We start from the raw sequence: 18292 nt of genomic DNA, 5'->3' as shown, positions 1-18292 counted from the left end.
GGTCAACAATTGTCCCCCCCAGAGCTCTGACATAATTCAAACACTGGGATCCACCCAACATACCCAATGCCCACCCCAGGACTGTGTCCTGGTTACCCCACTAATTCAGGTTCTAGAAATGTCTGGAAAGTTTATTGCCACCTGATTTATTTGAATGCGACAGTATCAGAACCAATCTTTTCAGGGCACTAAGTACAACTGAATGGATGGTGTGAATGATTCTGGTGCAGAAGGGTGTGCCGGTGATTATCCTGCCACTAGGGGGCCTCGCGCTTTGCGTGCTGGGGACACACGTGTTATTTTCATGTCACCTGATAAAGGACTAAGCAATGGTGTTTCCGTGGACGTTTTCTGTGGAATTTCAGCTAGTGATTTGACATCGTAAGTGTTCATGTCAGAGGCCATTGTACTGGAGGACGCTCATGCCGATGCATATGGTTTCGTCGAAACGCAGTTTAAATGTGTGTTTTTTAAAATAAAGCAATTCACCCCAGAACACTGAGTCGACACTCAGCAAGGCTCTGAAACATTCCACAAATATTTGTTTTTCTACCAGACCATGCTGATGGGAGTTCCAGACAGGAAGTATGAGTAATGTAATAATATTTATGAATCGCTGGAAAAGAAATGGAGAATACTTGTTCATCCATTCTCCTTAGTGCTTATGCATTCGAGGGCTGTTCAAATCCGATGAGTATTACTGAAAAGCTTTGAGTAACACCATTGCAGACTCATGCATCTAAGGTTGGGGGTTCGAATGCCGCCTCAGGGATGCACTCATTATTATGGGCTCCCTTCCACTGTCAATATTCAGTGTAACAAGTAATATGCATTTTTTTTTCTTTGTAAGTAACATTGTTACGAGTTTGACAATGGTAGCACTGTCAATACTGAACCTGAACCTGGTGCATAAAGGTTAGCGCTTCTCTTAGCAGTCTTCATTGGGTGAGCATGTGACCACTCCATCACCGGTTCCCAACCTGGTCCTCAGGGACCTGCAGACAGTCCCTGGTTTTTTTCCGGGAGCTGGGAGGGAGCAAAATCTGGAGCAAAAACACAGATCATCTGTGGGTCCTTGTGGACCGAGCTGGGAAACACTGGAACTTTAACAGAATGAGTATTTGAAAACATTGTGTGCATGTTCAATGCAATTTCAGTTATGAATTGCAAGGAAAGATCGTGTTGGCCCCATGTTGAGAGCAGCCAATAAAACATAATAGAATGAGATGTGAAGACTGTTTACTGAACATCATCGGCGTTGCTGATTGTTAGTCATCACAGTTATGTCAGCCACTACTAGTAACAAGGTAATTATGAATCGAGTTTATTGTGACCCCCTGGCTTTCTGTTCCTGAGACACCCCTGGGGTCTCCTGCTTTGTACCCTGAGTTTCCTGCATTCGGACCAGGTGAAATGGTGTATGTATGATTAAAACATTAAGTCACTAATATTTCAATCCTAGTGATCCTGTATAAGGGCTTGTATGATGGATGGATGAATGGACAGACAGTATTTATATGATATTGGGAGTTGCTCATTTTACAAGCAAGTTGTGTTTCATGCAGCGTGTGTAAGCATTTAATGCATAAGGCTGCTGTAAACATTTGAGCTGTGTATATTAGCGAGAGCACACATCCTGGGTGCAGGCATGTGACTGGCCAGCATGTTGGGTCCTGACCCCAGACAGATATTAAAAATCGAATATGGTAGAGGGTGGAAGTTGCGTCTGTTTTATTACGGGGGTTGGTCAATGTAGAGCTTGAGTGACTCGCCAGAGTCCGTGACCCCCCTCACCAGCAATCTGTACCCGCAACGCACGGCTCAGTGCTCGTCCAGCCTGGGCCATCGCAGTCCCTGCCGGTCTGGACGGAACAGCATCTCTGTATTTGTAGGGGTCCTGAGGTTAATGGCTTTCTGAAACGCTGTACATCTCAAACAGAAACCTTCCTGCTCAGCAGAGTAGGGCTGAGCATCATCTTGGTTAAAAAAAGGAAGCTTCTAATTGGCTGCCAGTAGCTGGTGGGTGGAGCCTGAGTCACACAGACTGATAGACTGTGCTCACTGAGGCACCACTGAAGCTGTCTGGTTCTGTGCATTCTGGGTATTGGATGGTAACATTCTGTTATAGGGCTGAATGTTAATTCTAGAAGGCAGATTGTATATCATGCTTGCAATGCTGCAATTTGATAATGAAACTGGAATAGCAAGAGTCCAGGACATAAGAATGAGCTCTGTCCTGGGGCCCTAGTATCATGATTAATCTGTAGATGTACAGTACCAGTCAAAAGTCTGGACACACCTGCTTTTAATGCATTTGTCTGTATTTTATTTATTGTTGGGGAGCAAGCAGAATTCAGGGATTGGAGACGTGCAAAACAGAAAGTTCTTTATTAGCTGTGCAGTCACAGCCAGGCAGGGAAAAATGAAGACAGGATCTCTGCCAAAGCAAAAAAAACTGAGCAAGGCAGAACTGAAGTGGGTACACCGCCGGGGGGGGCAACTGTGGAAGCCTTTGGGTGTCCCGGTCTGCCATTGGGCGTATTGGGAGGGGGCGGGGGTCATCCGCGATCCTCGCTTCAGCTTCCCAATGGGCTTTCTGATCAGGGCAAGAATGATCGACAAGCTTAGCTCTGATCCACCTGCTTCCCCTCCTCCCCCCCTCGTGGCTTAAATATCCTTAGAGGCGAATCATGAGGGGAGGGAACATGACTGTGGCGGTTCATGGGGCGGTTGTTCTCGGGGCGGTGGCGCGCGGGTCTGAAATTGCCCCCCCCCATAACATGACCTTATTCGCCTCGTAGTAAAAGGGTTGGAGACTATGAAGTAATACGTATCATACCTTGCAGTAACCAAGAGAAGTGTGAGTTGACGGCATCTCAAAATTTTTTATAATTTTAGACATTTGAAAATAGCCCCCCTTAGCTTCGATGACAGCATTGCAGACTCTTGGCGTTCTTTCAGCCAGCTGCCAGATGTAGCCACCTGGAATGCTTCTCCAACAGTCCTGAAGGAGTTTCCACATGTTCTGGGCACAATTTGGCTACTCTGCTCTTACTCTTCATTCCAACTGATCCCAAACCAGCTCCACAGGGTTTAGGTTGAGGATTTTGGGAACCAGATCATCTGCCACAGCACTCCATCTTTTCCTTGTTCACAGGATAATATTTACTGCATAACCTGGAGGTGAGCTTGGGGTCAGTCAGTGTAGCCTGTCTGCCCATCGTGGGCCCTTCCCTTTCACCCCAGACTGGTCACATATTTGAGCTGTAAAGTCTTGGAGCCGATGTAACTTGTCAGTAAGACTGAGGGTGCTTATGAAGACGGATAGTTTTTGTCTTCCGTTTCAGATAAACCTGCCTAGTAAGAATCTCTGCCGCAAAAGAAGGAAATGCATGAATTATCATTTAAAGGTGGCGGACGCTTTGAAGTTAGATGTTACCGTCTGCTCCCCCTACCAAGTTTCTGCGCTCTGTGATTTTTATCTCCCGACGCCCACTGCGTGGCAAGCTGGTTTCAGAGACACCGTAGCGGGGAAAAGTGAGAAAATGCATGAGAAAGACCTGACGACGAGCTACGGGAAGCCTGCCCCCCCCCCCCCCCCCCCCCCCACCAGCGGCGTCGCGTGAAAGTTTGCTGGCTGCGGCTTGGAGAAGCTCCGGTTATTTTCCATTAATAAGCACTTTTTCCTTAAGGTTATGAGTATCTGCAGGCTTAAGGTAAACAGATGTGGTATCATTCATTAGCTTATGTCTGAGTGTCTTGGGGGGTAAAGCTTTTTTATGTCCTCTTTAAGCAGTAAGTATTAATGATGCATTAAGAAAGAATAGTACCAAATTTCTTGAACAAATTACGGCCTGAGGCAGAGTGAAATGACCAACTTGTGCTGCAAACAGGGTCACATGACTAAACCTATTAATTTATTGTAGGTTCTGTTTACATTTGCACGATCTTTTCCCACCAATTAGGTTGTAAACTGAATTTCTTGTCTATGCCTTAATGCCCATGTTTTTAAATATCAGTGTATGTCTCAGTTTTATATTTATTCCTTTTTCATTTGCACGATGATCAATGACATTTCAGCTCAGTAAAAGATACTTTGACTTTGCATTTCACGATAGGTCACTTTGGTGGACCTGGAACGAGCCAATCAGGAAGCTTGTGAGACTCCCAATCGAACATTCATTCTGTTCATAGGCACGGGCCTTTCTCAAGGCCGAACGGGGTCTCTTGTGCCATCGGTGCTGTTGTGGTTCGCATGTTAACAGTGGTGCTCACGTCGACCTGGGATCAGGCGGGACTGAGCGTGTGGTCGCTGGAGTAATTCTGTGCCTCTGTTAGAAGTAGACACTCGGAGAGTGGGTTCGCCAATAGCTCTTGAACGAAGAGTACAGCGAGGGTACAAGGGGGGCCGTCTCAAGTGCTGCCGTCAGTCTGTAGTGTTTGGGGTCAAGCAGGGTCTAGTAGGTCTGTACCAGCAAGAGCTGATGGGCTGATAGTCGGCCCCCGTGTGGGTCTCGCACTGGGGCCGGGTTGAGAGGAGATGTTTACTCCTCTGCGCTGGGCGACTGCTGGGAGTAAGGCTCTATTATCTACTGTGAAGCTGTCTCAGATCTTGTCCTTCCCCAGCTCCGGATGAGCTCCTGCGTTTGGGCTGGTCCACGCTGCCCAGATGTCTGCAGGTGTGATTCCGGTGCCGTCAAGCTTCCAGCCCGCCTCCTCTTCGTCATGATTTGTGGGGTGGGGCTGCCGTGTTGGGTCTCCCTGACTACTGAGGTCGCCTCTGCTCCGTGACCACAGTTGATAGGCTTGGCCCTATTTTGTCCTGGTGATGAGAGGGAAGTGAGTGAATGTTGGATTGTGGATGAGATTGTGGGCTCCTACAAACAGCCTTTGTCGTTGCGGTATCCCACTTCTGACTCTGGTTTTATGGAGCAGTCGGATTTGTAGCTGGAAATGCCAGACCTTTACCATGGCAGCTTCTAAAGATCACTGTGTATATATTCATAAGATACTCATTTGAAAAGACGATTCACATTTGTTAGCAATTAATTTACCTTGTTTTTCCCGCACTGCGCTGTGTGATGGCTGGAGCCCTAATTAAATGGCATAAATTTGAAATAATCACTTGTTTTGAAGGGCATTTTAAACTCTATGTCTGACCAAAATTTGCGTTAAACTCAGGTGCCCTGAGTGTAACAGGGAACCCCAGGGGATGAGCATTACTCATTAGCATTCGGGGGATGTGTAGACCAGCAGGAAGTTCTCCACTCTAAGGTTCGTCTCGTCAGGATGTGGCGGTGCAATGAAGGGGGGGGGGGTGCAGGGGGGTGGGATTGGAAGTCCTTGTAGCAAGAATGTTTGGAGATGGAATTCAAAGTGACAGCTGGATCTTTACAGCAGGTATGACCTGCATGCTCATTTCATGGAAGGTTCCGGTACAGGGGAGGGGGGGGGGGGGGGGGGGGGGCAGGGAGGTGAGGTAATTGGCTATGCAGGGCGGAGAAGGGTTAAAAGAAAGGGTTAAACACACAGGCTGAGCAGAGACCTACAGTGGGGAAAGAGAACAATGTCATTTTACTTTTGAAAGGGAAAGGAGGGAATGTTCTGGAATACTCCACAGACTTTTTGCCATCCTCTCTTCAAATGGACGAAGGGTTGTGATGCAAGTAGAGCAGGTGCAGCTGCTGGGGGGGGGGGGGTATGTGGGGGTGGAAATGCTCAGTATCCTGCAGTCACTGTCGGGGCAGGAATGGGGTGGAGGGGAAAGCTGAAGCGATGGAGGAGAGGACATCCAGAGGTATCCCACGAGGTGTCCTTCACCTTCCCCAGAGCAGACGGGAACGGGTCGATACGGAGCGGGAATCCCAGGCTGCCGGAGCCGCTCGTTAGGTGTCTGAGGACTTAACCCCAGGCACAATAGTGGTATCTTCTAAAATCATCGTTCTGCTTGTGCTGTGCCAGTTAATCTGCGCTGCTGTTTTCAGTTTACGGGCACAGCACTCAACAGCTTTACATCTACACTGCTTCGTTTCTGTGGCACTGGCCAGTTAGAGGCCCGGGTCACTGGCTGCGTGAATCACTGTGGCCGTGTTTGCCGTCTCAGAGGACGTTAGCGAGTCGAATGTGATTCTGCTACGGCCCACGTATCCCCCCCCCGGCCGGCCCGGCCGATCTGCGGTACTGGCTGCATCCCGTGCTTCTGCTGTCAGACTCCTTAGCGACCGGGGAGGGGGTGAGGGTTTGGTGCAGGGAGTGTCTGCGGCTCTCATCTTGCTGTTTTTAGAGCTGTGATCCATGGCATGTTTCTGAAGTGGCTTTGTGGGGGAGTTTACTGACCACCTGAGCAGCGGGGGGAGCAAACGGGTTTAATATGAGGACTCAACCATCTTCTCCTCTAATGCTGGAGATACTGAGATCCATGTGGAGTGTCTTAATGGGGGCCGTCTCCTGGTGTTACAGGGTCCCTAGTATTATCCTGTCAGTTCTGCACATCTGCCAGTTTTGGGGGAGGGGGGTGCTGATCAGTGAGGGTGGGGGAGTGAAGTGTGTCAGAACTACCTTCGCATGAGTCACTCACATGCACCAGATCCCCTCCTCACTGCCTCCTAGCCGGCTGCTCCATGCTGCCCCCTCCTGGCCGCTCCTTGCCTCCCTCTGATATCAAGCTGAAATCCCGCTATTATGTCCATTTCCAAATGTCTGTCACATATCCTAAATTATTGTGACCCGTTTTGAGTGCAATTATTTATTTCTTTATTAATTGTATACATGTAATCTCTCCCCTTGGACTGCCCCTCATATTTCCACGGGTCAAGTTACAAGCATCTCCCACGAGACTCATGCACCGCAGTGCTCTGATTGGTGCAGGGGATGCCTTCATTAATTAATAAGAATGCGCAAGGAGGAGGCAAGAATTAAGCCCTGCAGAGAGCCCCCCCCCTGGGCTGGGCCAGTGGTGACATCTCTATTTTGTGGTTATTAATGTATGGTGGGCTTGCCAGGCAGCTCACTGAGACAGCAGCTGTGCGGCTATTTTTACACCCCCCGTAAGAGACGCGCACAAACGGCAGATGCATTAGGAATATTAAACATGGTGTCGGCAGTATATTAATGCACATAGACCGTGTTTTCGGGGAGATTCTCTGCCTGCATGAGCCTTACAGCTCTGCAGAAGCAGTTAAATACGCCCCCTGCAGGCCTGTGATGGTCACGCGTGACATGGTATGGTATGTTTGCATGGATTTCCGAATGATCCCAAGATCTGGGAGCCGAACTGTTCTTATCGACCCCCGCTTCCTGCGGCATGAGAATGGGAGATAGGGCGGTGTGATGTCAGGTGATGCAGGGGTCATGTGACACACATGATCAGAACCTGTGTGGTAGTTTTTGGGTCCCTCCTCCAAGGACATGTCACCTGCTGCCCCCATGGATCATGATATGCCTTTCAAAAAAGACAGGGATCCTCTCGATGCTGGTATAGCGTCTCACCAATACAGGGAAATCTCCCTAAATATTTGCAGTATTCATGGTTAAGGGCGTGATGCTCTGCTTCCTGGTTGATTTCTCAGTAAATATTTGCAGTATTCATGGTTAAGGGTGTGATACTCTTCTTCCTGGTTGATTTCTCAGTAAATATTTACAGTATTCATAGTTAAGGGCATGAGTTTCTGATCTTCTTTTCGCAAACTTTCACCGTCTCCCTGACAGCTTTCGGCAGACGCGGTCCAAAGCTGGCCACACGTTGCTGTGTGATGACGAGCGTCTGGCTGCCAGCCCGAGTCTCGGGCGCCATGTTGGGACGGACCTCAGAGAGGCTGCGAGATGCCGTAGCGCGGAGGGAAAGTCGGACTTTAACGCAGCTATCAAAAAGCAGCCTTAACTGTTCTCTAAATGAAGCGAATCAAACTAAAGCACCTTAACACTCTACCATCCTCCAGCCATGCTACATTGGATAACGGTGCAGCTTCTCCACAGAGCACCTAACTTCCTACTTAGGAGTCATGTGATGAGTCATGTGATTTGCCTTCTTTATTCATTTCCTGTCCTGAAGCTATCACAGACGCCTCTGGCTGTATTCTGTGTGTGAAGTGCTGGAGGGGGCGGGGGGTTAAACACACCATAATACTGTGTTTATTTTGGTCGTGTTATAAGCTGGGCTCTTTACCGTTGTGTTGTAATGCAGGCTTGCTTGTTTGGGCTTCTCATATCTCTCTTGCCTCCCACATCACTCGCTCACCTCCTATGTCTGCCCTATTTTTCCATATATATTTCTTCTCAGGTCAGCAGGATGGTACAGCGGTAATCAGCCGATGTCCATTCCCCCATGTGTGTGCCTGCTCGAAATTTCAAGAGGACAGGATATAAAGTGAGCTCTCTCTGAACCTCAGGCAGTGTGTCTGAGGGTGGATTGCCCTTGTGGCTGGGAGGAGGTTCGAGGGCCCTGGATGGTAGTAGCTCAGCACCATGCCGGACGTGTTTTATGACACACGGCATGAGCTGTGGCATGAGCAGACATATAGGTAGGGTTGGGCAACATGAAAGACACCAACTTATCGTTATATACAAATTTTAAACAATGAGGAAACGAGAATGGGCATGATGTCCCCCTGCCAAAAACCAACCTGATCCAACTCAATTATCATCATTACCACAACAATTTAGTTTTTTAGGTGATTACAGTGGGAACAGTGTATTCAGTTTAATGACAAGACAAACACCAAGTCTAACTGTAGAGTAATAATGCACTATGCTGATTTATTAGATGCTATCAAGCATTAATCATCCGCTTCAGATATTGTTTTTTTTTTAATATAAACTGTGATATTTCATGATCATTTTAGCCTTTTTTATATTCCATGGTGGTAGTGGCAGTTGTGGGTCGTGATAGGGTCGGACCTCAGTATTTCAGTAAGTCTCAGTTCGGCCCTGCCAGCCAATCATATCTTGGTTTAATACTGGAAACTTTATGCCCAACAAATGCACGGTAAGGTCGGTTGAGTTAGTGGAGCACGCTGATTTGGTAATACCATGGAAGACGTAAAGACGCCCTCGGAGGAAACTTCAAGTGTCGGTGAAGAAAGCGACAGCTCAGCAGCCACAACATCTTTTAAAAAAGGAGATGATGTGGATAAACAATGGATTAAATTAGATTTCAGCTTACGGTGCATTCATTTTGCTACCATTTTCATGTTCTGAATATGTTTAAAGGGATTTTACGCAAATACAGAGCCTTGAAGTGAATAAATGACTTGAATTACATTATGATATTTAGCAATATCCACTATCATGATAAAATATTTTGTTATGTCGCTCAACTCCACATGTGTAGCGTGGGGTGTTGATGACAGGGGTGTATACAGGGGCACTGGCTCCAGCTGCAGGGGCACTGGCTCCAGCTGAAAGCTGATTCGTCCCAGGAATTCCTCCGTAGCTGTCACTCATCAATTAAATCATATCATTGGCTAATGATGAGATTGGCCCCACTGTATGAATACTTGGCCCCACCTTAAAAATATCCTGGAATCAGTTCTGGTTGATGATGTTAGGAGCCATGTAGGAGATATACCTTCAACAAGAGCGGGTGGTCCTGGGGAAGGAGATTTCTGGCGCCAGAAACTGGGAAGGGGCAGGCGAGGGAAAGGGGCCAGTCTTTAGGGTGAGTCACAGGCAGTGCGGCTGGCTGTGAAGGTGCCGTGTCATCAAAGGATGGGCAGAGGGGCTTCTGGGAGTTTTTATATTGCCTTCCAACCGAGCGCTCTGTTTCGGTTGGCTGATGGCCCGGCGCCATGGAAACGGAGCACCGAGCCTGGATGGCTGCCTGAGAAATCGTTCCTGAAGTCTGCGTTAATTGTTTATGTCTGAGAAGGAACGGGACCACGCGTGAGTCTCCTGGGTGAGCCGTATAATTCATAAAGATTATCGGCGAGCCGCAGCCAGAGCTGCCTAGTAGGTCTGATTGTGAGCAGAATTTGGGAAGCCTGATTTCTGTTCAGTCTTCTGTGCATCGTAAAGCTTTAAAGTTATTTGGTGAATGTGTCATTCATAAAGGGCTGGTATTGGAAATGCAGAGCAGAATTAAAATGGATGGGGCTGCAGCTTGCCTATATAGATGTGTTGATGGGTTGGGGTTCGATTGCAACTTTGTAGTGATGGATAGATGTGTTATTTTTGAATAACGGGACAAAGCAAAGGATTGTGGGACAGCATTTTTGGGTTTTCAGTCACACGTCTGCCTGGCTGCTTCTCAGCGGTCGGGGGTGTGAAGCTGATGGTGAGCGCAGCTCTGTCTGTCCTCATCGTTTGGGGGCGACATGATGGGGACAAGATTGGATGGTGGGAGGGGCTTGCAATCACCCATGATGCCTCACTTCCCACGGTACCGTCTTTCTAGTGACGAATCCACACGGAGACCCTCCTGGTGAGCGCTGCGGACCAGAGCGAGCTCTGTGGACCGGGGGGGAGGGGGATGGAGCTGACGCAGTTGGGGAGGGGGGGCGCCTGCGCATGTGAAGCCTGCTCCTGGCCGCACCAGACAGAAGTGTTTTTAATGAACAATACAGCACCTGTTACTCAGCTCACCTTGCTGGGAATAGTCATCCATCACCCAGATGGGGTAATTAATTGTTCTTGCTTGGTTCATTCTTGATTAATACGTTAGGCAGGTATCAGAAGGTTTTCGCGGTGCTGTTTCCGCAATCCCCTCTGACTCGTGCGACGTTCTAGCAAAGGCTGATAACTACCAAACAGGTTTTGAATTAAGGCTGTTTATTTCCATTATACCGGCCCGTGGCTGAAATGTCCTGCAATGACAGAAAAACAAAAATGTTCACCCATAATGTTTATCCTTGAGCTCTGGCTTTGCCTGTTCTGACTTTTGACCTTTGCTAAACGTGACATTTCATTAAAGGTGGCCTTTTCTCGACAAGATCTCTCACGACTTGGCAGACGGAAAGCTGTGTCTGAGGTCATGTGACTACTCGCGCTGGATTCGTGATTCGCTCCTGTTCATTTTGCGGCTGCTTTCTCCCTCACAAATGAATTTACAGAGTGCGGTGGTCTGGGCTCCATACTGAACTAGGCGAGCAGAATGGATGCGTCCGCAACATGAAAGCCAGCTTAAAGGAGTGAGGGTCAGTCCCTGTGGGTGTGGCAAGCTGTGTGCCTGCAGGAGGGAGAGGACTAGAGCGGTCGAGTAGGTTAATGACCTACCTGTAATTACATCAGCCTGCACTGAGCAAAAGCTGCCGCCGGCTGAGTTTGTAGCTGAAGCGTATTGGGTGGACGTGTTTATCTCAACCTTCATGGCTCTTGTCTTCTTCGATATTTCTATGCACAGCGTTTTAACAATAAGAATATTGCAAAATGCTCTGAATTACTGTAATTAGTGACAGACCTGGCAGACAGTTCGCTGGTGAATGTTGTGCGATTTTAAAGGGCGCAGATGGGAACAGCACTGGCGTGTCCCCCCCCCATGAGTGTCTGCTTCCTGCTGGGATCCTGTTAGTCGTATGATTACCTTTTCCGCCAAGCCCTCGGCCCGTGGTGCTGTGGTTGCCCTTAGCTGTCCATGCACACTCTCACCCATGGGAACGCTGTCGTTTAGCGGCCGTTAGCCCGGCCTGCTCCGGCCGACTCCACGCGGGCCAGCTTACTGTCCTGGCTCTGATCTCACCTTCAGCCCCCTGGGCTCTCGTGTCTTTGTGTTGTAACCAGGCCATTCCCTTGAATCTCAGACCTTCTGTTGGAGGTGGGGTAGAGGGTTAACATTGGTCTTGGCATAGATATGGTGGCAGAATGATTTCTGAGGGCTTGGAGGCAATATTTAATTACCCTGAATCTTGCAGTGGCCAGTTTATCTGTATGGTACCAGTGAATATTTGTGGGGGAGGGAACACTTGGCCACATTTTTTTGCTTTCCTGGGGTTGGTTCACCCCCAGCGAGACAGGGTGGCCCCCAGCCTTACAGGTGTCTGTCGTGTGTGTGTGTGTGTGTGTGTGTGTGTGTGTGTGAGTTATACATTACATTGTAGGATGTCCCCAAATGTACCCACAGTGTGATGATAACCTGATATTATGACATTGTGGGGACCATTTTTTCACATCCCCTCAACGGGAAATAAAACTTTATAAAAATCTGTGACTGCAATAAAAAGCCCCCAATACTCTTCTATTTTGTTTGTTTACTTATGGTTAAGGTTAGGGCTGGGTAGGGTTAAGGTCATCATTGTTGTCATAGTGGGGATTAGGGTTATGTCTATAGAAATGAGTGGAGAGTCTTCACAAAGATATGAATACGTGCACTGTGTGTGTGTATGTGTGTGTGTGTGTGTGTGTGTGGGTGTGTGTGTGTGTGTGTGTGTGTGTGTGTGAGATGCTGTGCTTTGCCCCCCTCCACTTTACACACCAACCCAGTGGACCCAGTGGTATTTACTTAGTGGGGTGGGTCTCTTAATGAGAGTCCAGTGGCCATGCCGTGCTCCCTGCTGAGCGACCGACACCCCCCATCTGCCCCCCCCCCACACCTAACCTACACACTGCCACTCCCCTTTCAACGTGGGCGAGCTGCGCGTCAGGCTGTTATTAGGTGTGATTTCAGGGAGCAGCTCGGCTACCTGTGAGCTGTTTCTGTAAAGGTCACGGCTGGGGGGTGCGGGGGGGGGGGGGGGGCTTCCTCTATCTGAACAGGAAGCTACATTATTCATCAAGTCCTTATAAGACTCATTACCGGTGATGCTCACTTGACTGTGGGGTGGGGTGAGGGTGGACCCCGGTCCTCTTCCAGTTCCCGTTTTTCAAAGAGCTCATCTTCCTGATTCTCAATGCCCCCCCCCCCCCCCACACACACTCCTCACTTCTGTGCTTTGTAACATGCTGTGTCGGAACTCCGGACCTCCTGTGCTGAGGGGGGTGTTTTGCAGAGAACAACACCTCGCCTACAATGTGACGGCGCCCCCTAGTGTCATTATCGGTCACCCTGGCCAACCGCACACCGTCACAGGGCCCCTACGAGGAGTGAGCCGCGCTTTCTGTCAGCGGAGCCGCCTCAGTCCAGCCATTTATGGACCCTGAACTGGTAAACAGACCAGTGATGTGTGAATTTGGAGCATTTAACCCAACTCCCAAATGAAAGGCTTCGGTACTGCTCTGTGGGATCAAGGCGAGAGTGCTGAGCTTTAAAGTACCTTCTGGCTGCAAACAGGGGCTCGTACCTGCGAGCGCCGGGGCGTATAATTAGGAGGAGGAGCTGGCCGGCCGGCTGCCCAAAGCGACTTAGCGAGGGGACCGTGTCAGATAATTAACGGCGATCCTTTACGGCGCCCCTTAATGTGCCAATTACGCTCCATCTGTCTCGGCAGCATGTCTGGGTAACAAGCAACAGCTGCACATTCTTTTGTTAACTTTGGCCACTGGTTGCTGCACGCTGTTTAATCCTGCGTCTGGCACGTCTCCCGTTTGCGCGCCTCTGCCCGCCACCGTGTTGAGGGCCGTAGCTCCTTCTTGGGGTGGGGCTGCAGGCAATAGTGTAAGAGAGATCTGACTGGCCCTGCGGATTTACCCAGTGTATGTGATAACAGTTTCTGTGGGTTAGGAATCATTGTCTTGAAGGTTGCTGGTTCATAACCGGCAGAGTAAGGCTAAAACTGCTGTTGCAGCCCCTCAACCACATCCCTTTCCTGGTTTTACAACTTTTATTGTCGCTGCTCCTCAGCCAGTGAACAACTCTTTTTGGGATGTGGCTTAATGACCGTTGAGAAATCTGCATTCTGAGGCTGAACCGGTCGAGAACCACTGTGCTATCAGGTACCGGATAGAAGGCAAAGCCTGCAGTCTGACCTGAAGCTGAGCTCTTGTATATTCACCAGAGAGTCAAAACAGACTGACCACCCAGACATTAAGCGAATAATGATGAATAATGGGGGTGACAGAGTTTGTCCTGTGTGGTACGAAGTGACAGCAGGCTGACTGTCGCAGAGCTGATGGAAAATTTTAGTTTTGAGCATGAAATGATGCACAACACACAGTGCAATGCCCCCCCGCTGATTCCTCTCCAGCGCCGAAAGCGCCTGCGGTATGCATGTGGATCACCAGGACCATGGACCAGTGGAAGAAGGACACCTAGTCTGACGAGTCCTGCTTCCTATCATTTGGATGGGTGGGCGTTTCTCGGGGGAATAGATGGTACCAGGATGTAGGTAGAAGACAAGCTGGTGGAGACAGTGCGATGCTCTGGGCAATGTTCTGCGGTTCTCCAGTTATTCATGTGGTGGGTACTTTGAGGAATACTGTTGCAATAAACAGATATATGTGGTCTGTAATGATGTTGCAGTAGGTGTCACGCATCACAGGCAGTGCCATCTGTCGGTGGGATAATTGGCCCTGTCACACTCCATGAACTATTCAGGAATGGCCTGACGAAGAGTTCAAGAGTTCAAGGTGTTGGCCTGGCCCCCGTATTCCCCAGATCTGAATCTCATTGTGCATCTCTGGGAGGTCTGATCCACGGTTCCACCTCGCAACTTAAGGGACTTAAAGGATCCACTGTTCATATCTTGGTGCTAAGTACTACAGGACACCTTCAGAGGTCTTGTTGAATCCATGCCTCAGGGGGTCACAGCTGTTTTGGTGGCACACAGAGGGCCAACATATTAATGCTTTGGCTCTTCGGCATATCTGTTTGATTGTGTATCTCACAAACAGCAAAAAGAATTCTGATGCACTTGTACCGGCTCCCCCTGGTGGTTACTGTGATTGTGTGGTTTCTGGGGTCGGATGTGAGCACTGGTATCGGGCTGGGGGGAGGGGGGGCCTTGTGAAGATGTGGGTCTGCATGTCTTTACTCCGGGCAAACTGGAAGAGAAGAATAATTTTTCTCCCAACCTAATAACAGCACCTGTATCTGAAATACTCAATAATATGGCATTAGTATAATACAACATAAATGGAGCATTGAACTATTTATATAAGTAATAATTTAACAATGTGACTTGAAAAAGAGTATGTATGTATAAAATGCTGCTAATAACTGCTAGAGTTTTTTTTTGTAGCTCAAACAGAGCAGTGAAAGGGGGGGCAGTTTATCAGCCCTCCTTAATCTCTCTTTGATGCTCACAGTCAAAGCTCCTGGACTCCTGCTGCTTCTGACACTGTGTGTGGACACTGTTAGCATATTCAAATGTTTCTGCATTAATAACAATATCAAATCATTGAGATGGAAAGGCACCAGATGCACTTTGGGGACCTGGCTCCCCTTGTTCCGAATGGCCTCCGGCTGAGTCGATAGGCACACGGGGGGGGGGGGGGATGTGGGGGGGTGGTGGCAGTAATCTCACGCAGCATGTGAACGTGGTCTCCGGACTGTCGATGTGATTGCTTTGCAGATGGCTCCTTCAGAGAGTCTGCCTGGAGGACATGCGGGTGCTGTGTGATTGAGCTGTAGTGTCTGACCTACTTGATTGTCAGGAGGGATGTTCTGACTTAAATGGGGGGAGGTTTGAAATGAGAAAAACATATCAATTAGCCAGTACCAGTCATCTTTAAAGGGCGAAAGTGAAATTTGAAGCAGTAGTATAACTAATGACATCCCTGATTCTGTTTGAGATAAGATAATCTGAGACTGTTATGAAGCAGTTCCACCTAGTGAGGTACTTCACAAGTGGGCAAGGCTGCTAATTGGCCCTCTTTGCAAATTGGCGAGGCTGCTGATTGGTCTTATTCAGAAGCAGGCGAGACTGCTGATTGGCCACCTTCACAAGCGGATGAGGCTGCTGATTGGCCTCGTGTGCTTGTGTTTCAGTGAGGATAAGCTTCTGACATTCCTACCCTGACCAGCAACAGAGAGGCCCCACCGACTGAAAGTTCCTGATACCTATCCAGATGTTTCCTCTGGGTTTGGTATAGAGACTAAGAATGAATGCTTGTTAGATGTTACATTCCGGCGCCTTCTGCCATGTCGTTACTTGACAAGCACCCTTGACAGGGGAACATCTGGTGGGAAAGTGGTGAGAAGAAGGTGTAGGTGACTATAATTTTTCGCCCCTTTCCAAGCCCTCACACTAAGTCAGGAGCGAGTGGCGTGCTGCTTGAGGGGGGGGGGGGGGGCTGACGCCTTTCTGCGCATGGGGAGGGTGAGTCATTGTGTGTCGCACGGAAGCTGGAAAAGTACTAGACTGAAACCTCAGAGGTGTGAGAATGCCTGAGCTGTGTTTCGATCTCGGGATGACGTCGTCACTGTTGCTTATGTGGCAGCGCCAGGCAGGGCGCGTCTGTGCCAGTCAGCTGATTAGCCGTCTGACTGGGACAGATTCCAGCACCTCCATCACTGGGAACTGGGGCTGGCCCAGTGGCACTTGAGGCTGAGAGCATTTTGGGGCCATTGTGGCTCATTAGCTCGGGCAGCTGTTAGTGATCTTACAGGTCGATGTGAGTGTATGTGCGGTACAGCAATAACACCAGACCCTAAATAACACAGCTCGGTTAGCATGTGTACCAGTCAAAGAGCCATTCTCTAACTCACAACTAAGGCTGGAGAATGACTAGTTTGAATAGTTTGACTTGGTTTTCTTACAGCTTCTGTTTATTCTTATCGTCTTGACCTCTGAAGCTCTCCACAGAAGCAGTGTCTGAATGCCCACGCCTCAGATCAGCTCCGGTCCGCGTCCTGCGCTTTCTCCAGCGCCCACATGCCAGCGACGCTCTTCATGTTCCTAGAGGCCTCTGTACGTGTTTTGTTTGCCCCCTTAACACACGCGCCTGCTTTGACAGGTGTGGCGTTTTAAATTATGCATGTTTAAAAATAAGCGTTGAGGACAGAGTCTCTTTTCCGTAAGGAGCTACATCTCGGGCCTGATTGGATGACATTTAAACAGAGCCACTTGATGGTGTTAATGCAGATGGCACAGGATCCTGGGTGCGGTATCCACATTGAGAGGTAGTTGCCGCGAGAGATGGTCGCCACGGGAACTGCCGTAACTGGGGCTGATTAGCTTCTTGGGCTCAGCCGCTGCCCCTATTACCATTTAATACAGAGAACAATTAGTCAGCATGATACAGGAAGGCAGCACGGAGCGAACATAATACTTCATTAATGCCTTAATTTTCCCTGAAAGATTGCAGCTGAAGGACCTGCTTTAATAGAAGCAAATTAAACCCAAAGATGAATTTAACCCCGCTGTTGCATTTAAACTCCATCCCATTATCGGCAGAGTCAGCCCAGGTCAGCGCATGGCTTCTGCCCCAAGCGCGGCCGATGCTACGATCGGCGAAGAACGAACAGGTGAGATTAAGGCCTGCCATGATGGGTGTGTGAGGCGGCCTGCCTCTTACCGATGTAGTCCCGGAATTAGCAGATAATGTGCTTCGGAAATGCCAGCGGGGGGCTCAGGACATGAAGAGATATGCCATTGGAGTGCGGGAGGAGGAAACGAAGGAAGGTGTTGGGAGAGTGTGTCGTCAGTGTCGCGGTGTGAAGGGAGCCTTTGTTTATACACAGACGTGTAGGGAGCGAGCTCAAACTAATCAGCTTAATAACAGGCAGATAAGAGGGAGCGATTAACTTCACGTATGGAGAACAAACACCGGAAACAATCTGTGCCGTAATTCGCGATTCGAGAGTTAATTGTCATATGCACAGTAAGCAGTCAGTTCCACTATCAAGTGAAAATCTTTCTCTGCACATCCTTCCAGCTACTGCTAAATATCAAACACGAATCACAGATGCAAATTGAAGTGCTCATAGTTAGCCAATGAATACGTTGACATGGTGGATGGTATCGCAAAGGAAAAACAAATTGATCCGTGTCATTGTATGCTGATGAAGACAAATATACAGATGTGGCTGGTGACAATGGAAAGAAGAGATTATCTCAGTCAGCAGGCAAATGTTCCAGATAGATCCGGAAGGTGAGCTAAAACGGTCCCTCACAATAGAAGGTGGGCCCCCAGTCTGGACTGCCCCTGACCCCGTTCTCCACTGACAGTTAGCATCCTGTAATTTAAAACAAGCATTTTTATGGTGACCCCTAACCCTCTATATTGACTTGCTGTCTCACAGCCTAACAGTAAACCTCTGACGTTATTAAAACCTCCCCCAAACGTATCGTTAGTGTTTTTAACATGGCGCTGATTATTGGAAACCTATAAAGGGACTTATTTGAATGAGGAAAGCTTGCAAAGAGCCATTTTATTTATTTTCATAATCACATTCAGCCTTTAGCCAGATGGGCAGGGTCGGACAGGCCATAAAATGAACAGGTCAGGTCGCACCTTCTGAAGCATTAATCGCTTAGAAAACGAT

Source organism: Brienomyrus brachyistius, chromosome 14 (assembly GCF_023856365.1).
Source record: "Brienomyrus brachyistius isolate T26 chromosome 14, BBRACH_0.4, whole genome shotgun sequence".
NCBI classification, from domain to species: domain Eukaryota; kingdom Metazoa; phylum Chordata; class Actinopteri; order Osteoglossiformes; family Mormyridae; genus Brienomyrus; species Brienomyrus brachyistius.
This window is presented reverse-complemented; position numbering follows the sequence as displayed.